The sequence below is a fragment of the Sturnus vulgaris genome, chromosome 28 (genome assembly GCF_052056855.1).
Source record: "Sturnus vulgaris isolate bStuVul1 chromosome 28, bStuVul1.hap1, whole genome shotgun sequence".
Lineage (NCBI taxonomy): Eukaryota > Metazoa > Chordata > Aves > Passeriformes > Sturnidae > Sturnus > Sturnus vulgaris.
The window spans coordinates 5,508,022-5,518,570 of NC_142270.1; positions in this window are offsets into that span (position 1 = coordinate 5,508,022).

Genomic DNA, 10,549 nt, shown 5'->3' on the forward strand with positions numbered 1-10,549 from the left:
CACAGCAGCAGGGTCCGAGCAGGGATCTGGGAGTGGGAGCTGAGGCTGGAGGAGCCCCCTGGGATGGGATTTATGGGATTTATGGGATTTATGGGATGGGATGGGATCCATGGGATGGGATCGGATCCATGGGATGGGATCCATGGGATGGAATTTATGGGATGGGATCCATGGGATGGAATTTATGGGATGGGATCCATGGGATGGATTTTTTGGGATGGGATCCATGGGATGGGATCCATGGGATGGATTTTTTGGGATGGGATCCATGGGATGGGATTTATGGGATGGATTTTTTGGGATGGGATCCATGGGATGGATTTTTTGGGATGGGATCCATGGGATGGAAGCACGGCTGGAAAAGTTGCCGGCTGCAGCCACTGGGGGCTGCTCTGGCTGTTCATAAATCACCTCCGAGCTGTCAGATCAGAGCACTCAGCCCGAGCTCCAGAGCCTCCCTTCCCCGGCTTTAAACTCAACATTAATTTCATTACACTTATAAAAACATTTCTGCCGCAGCTGAGCACAGCACAGCTCCTCAGGCAGGGCACCAGGCCCTTCGGAGAGGCTGAGTTTTCCAAAGCCAGGCCTAGGATGGGTTTTAGTCTCTGTTTCACCTCCCCATCCTCTGCCCCTGCCTCGGACATTTCCCCACAGAGAATTTCCCGGCTAATGCGAGGGATTTATTTCCATTTTCAGTTTTAAGCACAGCAATAACTCAACGGATCTCATTTTGGGGCAATGAAAGATTGTCCTTATTTTCAGCTCACTTTTGGGTGAGTTTTATTTCCCCCCCCCCCCCTCTTTTATTGAGCTCTGAACATTAATAATCAACCCTCATTAATTCAGTTAATTCTTCCAATCCTCATATTCTTCGTGCCCAGCGCTATAAAGCCGAGGAGGAGACTGATGAGAGCTGAGGTGGTTGGAGTTATTAAAAATCAATTTTTTAATTTGGGAAGCCTGGGGGGTGTTGATATTCTCATCTCACACCTTCCCAGTGTCATCCCTCCCACGGGAATTCCCAGGTGTTGCAGGAAGCAGAGGGGCCCATCCCAAGTTTCTGGGACCCCTCAATTTTCAGGTGTTGTGAAAACTCCAACCTGGGAGTTGGGAGAGAAGAGCTCTGGAGCATCGAGAGTCCCCTGGAATGGAGGGATTTGGGAATTTTGGGAATTCTGGGATGGCTCTGCCGGATGGAAATTCCTCCTCTCCTTTGAGGGTGGAAAATGCAGAATTTTAAACCCAGGGTGAGGCTGACAGAGCTGGGCCAGGGGGGTGAAAATGGGGCCCCAGAGCTGAGTTTACTCCAAATTTCAGGAATAAAAATGGTGATTTTGGGGTTCACTCCTGCCTTGGTGTCCATCCAGCCTCTCTCCCTTTCTCTGGCAGCTTTTCCAACTCCTGGATTCCCTCCCACACCTTTGCTCACCTGTGCCAAAGGCTGAACCTCCCTGGGCCCTTCCCTGGGTGAATCCTGTGGGATCCTGGATGTCCAAAGGGTGGGAAAAGGGATGGGAAGAGGTTGGGAATGCCGGGATTCGTGGAATCCTGGCAAATCCTGGATATCCAAAGGGTGAAGAGGGATGGGAAAGAGCTGGGAATGGGGGGATGAGTGGGGAGCGTTGCCTGTGGGATCCTGGCAAATCCTGGATGTTCGAAGGGTGGGAAAAGGTTGGGAATGCCGGGATCTGTGGGATTCTGGCAAATCCTGGATATCCAAAGGTTGAAAAGGGGCTGGGGCAGGTTGGGGATGCCGGGATGTGCTGTGGGATCGCAGCTGATCCCGGGTGGGCTCCATGGCAACCGCGGCGTTCCCATCCCATCCCCTCCCCTCAGGATTCTCCTTCCGCCCCTTTTTTTATGGAATGGGAGACAAATCCTCCACCAAACCCACAGACCCAGCCTTGGCCAGCCCCTGTCCTTCCCCTGACTGCGGATAAACCTGGGAAACTCCTCTTGGAGGGGAGCTCCATCAGCTCCAGCCCCGTTCCTGTGGGATTTGTGGGATTTATTTATGGGATTTGTGGGATTTATGGCCGTGACCTTCAGCCCTGCCACATTTGGGTGCCTCCCTCTCCCTCTCCAGGGACATTCCCATTGTGATTCCGGCCGCGTTCCTGCGGGATTCGCTCTGAAATCTCCTCCTCAAACAGATAATTAAAACGTAATGGTGTTTACATTGCCGATGGAGCCGAGAGAAAAATAATAATAATAATAACAATAGCCATAATAATCGTAATAAACACGACTTTGCTGCTCAGGGGACTTTGTCAAATGGCTCCTGGAGAGGCCGGGCACACTTTAATGAGTTTAAAGACCGGGATTTACACTCGGCAAACTTCTCCAGTTGTTCACAGGTGACTGCTGAGGTGAAGCTGCTTCCCGGAGCTGTGACTGCAGCAGGACAAAATAGAAATAAAATAATAATAACAATAATAAAAAGGGCATTAAAATCCCATAACTTTTACAGCAGCGGAGCTGCAGGATGGAATTGCATCTCTGCAGAGTCCGGGAGCGATTCTGAATTAACGGCTTGGATTTTCCAGGCCATTCCAACGGGCTCGTTTCATGCAAGATTAAAAATTACAGGGCCCTGCCTCCCCTGGCACCTGAGAGAGCTTGGGATAACTCGGGATAACTCGGGATAAATCAGAGAGATAGCTCAGGATAAATCAGGAATAAATCAGGAATAAATCAGGATAAATCAGGAATAAATCAGGGATAAATCAGGGAAGGGCAGCTGGGTCTGGGGGCTGCAGGAGGGGCTGCACCCACCCCCCCCCCCCAGCTGGAATAAAAAGTTCCTGTAAATGCAAAAAGGACCAAAGGCAAACTGCCCCAAAACTCCTGAAGCAGCCCCATGGGAACTGAGGCTTGTGCTGCACAAATGTCTCCTAAAATCGGGTGTCTGCTTTATTTTGTGGGACCAAAAAAAAAAAAAAAAAAAAAAGTATTCTTTAGGGTGGAGAGTCTGGCAGAGGGGAGGTGGCTTCAGCTCTGACCTCAACCCTGCCCCGACCTAACAAAGCTGAGAAATCCAAGCGCCGTGAGCCCAAATCCCAATTTCCCGGCGGTGGAATCAGCCCAATGCAGCCCAACAGGAGCTCAGGGCCCGACTCGCGGCTCAGCTTTCCTTGGAAAAGCTTGGCAGGCGATGGGAAAGATCCAGGGCTGGGCTCTGCTCCCCTCCCTGCCGGGTTTTTGTCACCCTCTCGGCCACTTCATCACTGCTCTCTTTGCTTTTGGAAAGCGCTGACGTGTAATTATTGCCGTGATTAACGCCCTTGTGCGGCTAATTGTAATTACACCTCCTCATCCCCAGCCTCAATTACTCATCCTCGCCTCAGCCCAATGTTTTCCTTCCTGCGAGTTTCTGGAAGTTGTCTGGGCTGGATAAACACAGCACAATCCATCCCAGCATCCCAAACTCCTGTGTTTTCTCCTCGGGGAATTCATTTCAGGCCAGGGGCCGCTGTAAATCAGAGCAGCTCCTCTCGTGCTGGGATTTACAGCAGGAACATTCCAGAATATCCCCGACATTTCAGCGAGGAGCCGCTGACACGCGGGGAAATATTGCTGAGGGAGCTCCCACCTGTCCACAAATCCGTCATTTCCTCTTTTCACGCCCCCAAATCCCTCATAAATTTTGGGATAAATGAGGGGGATCGGCGCTGCTGTGGCCGTGCTGGGCTGTGGATGGTGCAGCAGTTTTTGGGGGGATCCCACCCCACAGCTCAGCCACACAGGGGCTGCTCCTCGGTCACCTTCGGGGTCACCTTCGGTGCTGTCACCTGCTCTGCACCCCAGGGCACGGCGGCTTTACAGGGAGGATCTTGGAATAAATCCTGATCCCAGCCACTGGTGGATTTTGGGGTTTACCTGAAAGCAGAGGGATGGCCAGGGACAGCACAGAGAGCAGGGAAATGATGGATTCCATGGAATATCCTTGGGAATGGATTCTCCTCATTCCAGGGATGGCCACAGAGAGCAGGAAATGATGGATTTCAGGAATAACCCTGGGATTGGGTTCTCCTGAGCACTGGGATCTCATCCCAGCACAGAGAGCAGGGAAATGATGGATTCCATGGAATATCCCTGGCATTGGGTTCTCCTCACCTCAGGGATGGCCACAGACAGCTCTGGGAGCTCATCCCAGCACAGAGAACAGGGAATTAGGGATTTTATGGAATATCCCTGGCATTGGGTTCTCCTCAGCCCAGGGGTGGCCAGGGACAGCTCCAGGCTCTCCAGCTGTGGGGAATCTCGCTCCAGTTCCGCAGCTGGAAGGGTTCATTCCCACAGGGAATACGGAGCAGAGCAGTTCTGTGGCCAATCTCAGCCTCCAGGACCTTCCAGCCCGCTCAGCCCAAGCCAAGTTTTCCCTCAGTCTTAAAAAAGACTGGATTAACCTTTTCCAGTTAATTTCTCCAAACTCCAAACTAATTATCTTTTCATTCTTCTCCCATCCTTTCCCTGCCAAGGGACAGAAATCAGGACAGCACTCCTGGGCTTTCTGAATCCTGCAATATTTATCACCTGGAGCCTTGTTCCCGACAGGAACTGGAGCTTTTGTGCTGAGATAAAACCAGGCAGGGACACGGGGACAGCGCTGGGAGCATCGTCCTGCGGCCAGCCCTGGAGGGAAAAAACAATTCCACCCAGGAAAGGCCGAATCACTCACTGAAAGTCAGATTTTTTTTGTTGTTGCTGGGCTTTTTTTTTCTGAGCAAATACCCAGAAGAGGGAGAGAGCAGCAGGAGGGAGGTGGGAGAAGAGAAGGAGGAACAAGAAAAAGCTTGAATAAACAAAAATAAGAGAAGATTTTTGAAAAAAAAAAAAAAAAAAAAAAAAAGCTGCACAGAGGGATTGGGATTCCAGCCAGCTCTGTCTGCAGCCTTCCAAACAATGTGATCCATGCAAGGAAAAGGCAGACAGCACATCTGAGCAAAGCTTACAGGTGGCTGAATTAATTAGCTCCAAATCCCAACACCCCCAAACATCAGGCGCTGGGATTCCAGACCCTGAGCTGGTTTTGCTGCCGAATCCCAAAACCCAGAGATTATTTGGATTCCAATTGGAAGTGTTGCAGATGGGTTTGTTTAGGGAAGGGGGGAGCTGTCTGTTCCTGTTCTGCCTTCAGATAAAGCAGAAAGGCCTTGCTTTCCATTTTCCTTTCTCCTTTCTTTCTCATTTTCCTTTCCTCTTTCCTTTTCCCTTTCCTTCTTTCCTTTCCCCTTGGAATTGTGGACAGGAATTGTGAGCTCAGGTAGGAGGGACCCCAAACCTCCCCCCGAAGCAGCTCCCCCTCCCACAAACACCCCCCAAAAAATCGTCCCCGAGGCAGGAGAGGGGTCCTGGCTGCTCGGGGGAATGTCCCAGAAGGGAAGGAGGGAAGGGATAAATCCTGAGCGTTCTTTGCTGGTTCTCAGCTGTTTCAGAGTCACCTTGGCGGTGATCTCAGAGCTCATCCCGCACCCACACGCTCCCAATTCTCCCCGTGCCGTGTCCAGGGGAGCAAATCCAATCTGCGCAGCTTTTGTGCCCCGGTCCAGCCCTGATTGCGGCTCTGCCTCCTTTGTGCGGCCCCCGGCGCTGCTGCCAGGGCGATAAAAACCCATCGTGTTCAGGGCACAGAAAATCCCACCTCAGCGCTTCTGCCGGGCCGCCAGAACGGGAGGGGAAAAAAAAAAAAAATTAAAAAAAAAATCGACTTTTCAAAGCATTTCAGCGCTGTGAATGAGAAAAGGCACGGCTCGTCCCCGAGGCAATTACCCGGTGAAAGAAAGGGCGATTTCCATCCCTTTCGCCTCTGATGCTTTCAGGAGCCGTCAGCTCCTTTTTTTTTTGGGCACTTTCGGCAGTTTGGGGCAGCTCCGAGAGCGGGGAAGGAGGAAATTGCTTTGCTTTGGCTTCGTTTTCACGCTGGTTCAATAAAAGTCTTTGAGACCCTTGGGGACTGAATTTCTTTCCCTCCTGCAAAGTTTCTTTTCCTCCTCCTTCAGGCCCGAGCTGCCACGGCTTTCCACTGATGGTTATGCACAGAACATGGAATTTATTTATGTATAAATGTCTATACACTCCCCTCAGACCTCGCTTAGCGATTTTCCCGTGCAGGAAAACACCGGGAAATAATTCAGGGTAATTCCCCCCCCTCTCTGATCCAGTTGGTTCTGTCAGGATCAGCTTTTCCTCAGCTGCATTTGCAGAATATCCCATTAAATTTCCCCTCCCTCACTCCCCACCAGCAGCATCTGTGTTTAATCAACTTTAACACTTCCACGGCCCGTGTGGAAGTGAGGGGGATGCTGTGGGCAGGGAATAATTATCCCTGGGATTACAGGGGAGAAGCTGGATCCACGGCTGGGGCTTGGGGAGAGCTGGGGGCACTTCCAGGACCTGGATTTGCCATAAATCCCATTCCAGGGGCACTTCCAGGACCTGGATCTGCCCTAAATCCCATTCCAGGGGCACTTCCAGGACCTGGATCTGCCCTAAATCCCATTCCAGGGGCACTTCCAGGACCTGGATCTGCCCTAAATCCCATTCCAGGGTGCTGGGACACTTCCAGGGATCCATGGAGCAGCCACGGATTCTCTGGGAATTATCCCAGCGCCCTCACAGGGAGGAATTCCTTCCCCAAATCCCATCCATCCCTGCATTTTAAAGCTTTTTAAACTTTAATTGCATCTGGAGAAAATGAGGGTTTTCTGAGAGGAAAAAAAGAAAAAAAAGCAAGCAGGAATTAAAAACTTGGTTCCCATCAGGCAGGAGCTGCCCGTGGGCGCTCTCAGCCCATCCTGATGGGCAGGAAAATCTCATTTTTGGCTGGGATTTCGCTCAGCAGCTGGGCCTGGCTGTGGCTTTGATGTGTGAGGGTGGAAAACGCCAGGTTTGAATTCCAGCAGGTGCTGCCTTGCCACCAACAACGATCAGTGGGGAAAGTTTTCCTATCAATTTCTCATTCCCGAATCGATCCAGATAATCATCGGAGATTTTTTTTTTTGTGCTTCTTTGAAGCCTCCATCGTTAAATGAGTTTTTCACTCCCACAGCAGCGACATTCCCCAAATTCACGGGAGCTTTGTGCTCCCAAAATCGGCGTTTTCCGGATGAGATTCACCCGGGCGAGGGGAACAAATTCAAGGTCGAGTCAGGCTCTCGGACTGTGGGATTTGGAAAGGGAAAGGATGCAAAGCCGGGCCTGAATCTGCATCGCTGCTCCCTCGGCGGAGGTGAGGAATCATCACGGCCTTTAAACACAGCAATGTTTAAATTGTTAAATTGTTTAAAGCCTCGAGCGTCGCAGAGTTTTGGCTGCAGCCGTGATTTGCTCCTGTCATCACATAAACATTGAATTTCCAGCGCTCTGGATTTCGGAGGGAGCTCTGCTCTGCCGGGTCACGGGTTGGATTCATCATTCCAGGGGAAAAAAAAAGGTAGAATTAAATTAAAGATCCTTCTCCTAAACGGCCTCGGAGTTTGTCCCACCCCTCCCTCTTTGTCCTCTCTGGCTGCGGGATCATCACGGAGCCTTCGGGCCGGACTTCAGCTCTGCTTTTGGACAGGCAGAAAAGAAAATAACCGCCCCCAAAAACAATTTCCCCGTGATTAAAGATCCGCTGCTGCTAAAAATATTGAGAGCAGGAATGAGGCCGAATAATAGACTTGGCAGCGTGCAGCAGAGCTGACAGAAACTGCTGGCACCGTGCAGAAAACAAACATCAAAAGACAAAATAGCCTCAGACGCTCTGAAGCACTGGAATTTTATTTTTTTTTCCCCCCCCATCTCCTTTTGCTCACGCCGTTTTGCCAAGGTTGTTTGTGCATCCCTGTGTAATTCCAGCTGATTTTTGAAGTCCGGATATTCCCTGAGATGTCCCCGGGAGGGCTCCTGCCCTTGGGTGCTCCTCGATCTGCTCCGAGCCACCCTCGTGGTTCTGAGTGGGAGCAGAGCTGCCATGAAGATTTTATTCCGCTTAATTTATTCCTTAAAACTCTTGGAAGCAGTTTTTCCCTGCGTCCCCTCCTCGGAGGGAGCTCTGGGGGTGACCTGTGCACTCTGTGGTCCCTGCTGTCACCCAGCTGCCCTTCACTGATAACCCAGCCAAAAATTGGCTTTAAAGGCTCGGGAAGTGCCCTGGACACCCCCAGGAGGGCAGGACATGGAATTCCCCAGGGAATGTTCCCCAGGGAATGTTCCCCAGGGAGCCCAGGCCATCCACGCTGATTTTCCACCGGGATTTGTTCAGGGCCCTGAGGCTGAAGCTCAGCTGAGCCCTGCCCGAGGTGCAGCCACAGCTCCGGGGTCACTGCCCGGGGCTCGGACCCCTCTGGGGGAGGTCAGAGCCGAGACCAGGCGCGATTCTGTGGGATCAGCTCCGTGCTCAGCGTTCCGGGAGGGCGGCGGAGCAGCAGCAGGAGCTGACCCGGCACAGACACAGCTCTGTCCTTGCCACCCCGGAGCTGAGCCCTGGGGACACCTCAGGGCCCCGCCACTGCCCCACAGGGAACGAAAAGCAGCGATGGAACGGCCCAAATCCCTCCTCACCAACCCCATTCCTGTTTTACAGCACAGCGAAACACCCCCAGGTGCCGCAGCAGGGAAGGGGCTTTGGAAGAGCCTGGCTGGAAACTACCGGGAGCTGAGGAAAAACTGCTGGGGAGATGAGGAGCAGAGATGGAACCGAGTCAGAGACGGAATCGAGTCAGAGACGGTCTGGGAGGAAAGAAGGAGAGAGGAGGAGCCATGGAATTGTGCCAGAGCAGTGATGGAATTGTGTCAGAGAGGGTCTGGGATGAAGGAAGGAGAGAGGAGCAGCCATGGAATTGTGTCAGAGCCACTCTGGGATGAAGGAAGGACCAAGGAGCGGTGATGGAATCACTGATGGAGCCAGAGGTGCTCAGAGGACACCAGGGAGAGGCAGGGATCAAACACGAACACCCGACATCAGCTGGAATTCTGGCAAAGAGAGGGATTGGAAGTGGGAAAATCCACCGGGGGTGCTGGCACAGCTCGGGGCAGGATCCTGCCCTTCCCAGTTTCCCCATTCCCGGGAAATCTTATCAAATTAAATTAAATTAAATTAAATTAAAACTCTTCATCAGCGCCTCCCGCCGCGGCCCGCGGGTGGCGCTGCGCAGTCACCGCAAACTCCGCCAGGTCGGGGATTTGGGGCAAAAAAACCTGAAATGGGCTCAGCCGGACCTAAAGCCGGGCCTGGCTAAACTCCACCGGCCGCGGTTCAAACTGACACCAGCGTGAGCGCCTTGGCCGGAACGCGCTGGGGGTGACATTCCCGGGATTTGGGGGTGTCATTCCCGGGATGTGGGGGGTGACATTCCCGGGATGTGGGGGGTGACATTCCCGGGATTTGGGGGTGACATTCCCGGGATTTGGGGGGTGACATTCCCAGCACTGGAGGTGACATTCCCGCGTCTGGGGATGATATTCCCACGATTTGGGGTGACATTCCCGGGATTTGGGGGTGTCATTCCCGGGATTTGGGGTGATATTCCAGGGGTTGGATGTGACATTCCCGGCTCCCCACCTTGGCCAGGTGTGATCCCAAACCCCACGGGCAGGGACAGACCCTGCAGACCCTCCCGAGGTCACAGAGGGCGAACAGAGCTGCGGTGTCAGGGGTAAAAATAAAGTTTAAAAGGAAAAAAAAAAAAAACAAACATGAAAAATGAAAAAAAATGACCCCACGCTGTATCTCCTCCTCCAAAACCAAAAGTGTTTCAGTTCTGAAATCATCAGCTCGTGCTGTGACACCCACGAGAATTCGCTGACGGCGCCTTTTGCTCCCGTTTATTTCGGGCTCTCGGCTGCTGCAGGGATGGACTGCGGGGTTTGGGAGGCGAGGAGGGACAAGGACAGGAAGGAGGAGCAGGGAAGTGTCACAGGATCAGAGGGGACCCTGCACAGGGAGATGGGGAAGGATTTTCTGTCGTTGCGAATTAAAATTAAAACCACAATAATGCAGAATTCCACCTGAAGGCACTGCAGCTTTGCCTCTGTGCGCCAGCACCTGAAATTCCTGAACTCCCTGAAATTCCCTGAATTTCCCATTCCCAAGGGAAGTTCCATGGCCAGCATTGTCCCATTGCAAGCTTTGAGTAAATGCCACCCCAAATTTAGGGCAACACCTGCAGCAGGGAGGGAGTTTATCCAGTGAGCGCTGAGGATTATTGAAGTTTTCCCCGGTGAAATTCAAGGATGTTTTTGCTGAAATAGTCCCAGATGATCACAAGGGGGATTTGTTTTGAATTGGTAACAACTGACACATTGCAGAGAGGGAGAAGATGGAAACAGAGACGGGATCTGCCACAGGGCTCGTTTGCTTTGATTACAGCTGTGGAAAAGAAATGTAAAATGGCTGGGAAGGTGATCAGCAGAGGGGCCAGCCCCACTGTGGGTCATTCCTGCATTATTTATTGGCAATCCCATGGGAACAGCTCCCAAAAGGCCGAGGGGCCCAGCAGGAAAGGGGGAAATTCTGAAATTGTTCTTCTCTCTCACAGCTCTGGGGGAGAACAGCATATAA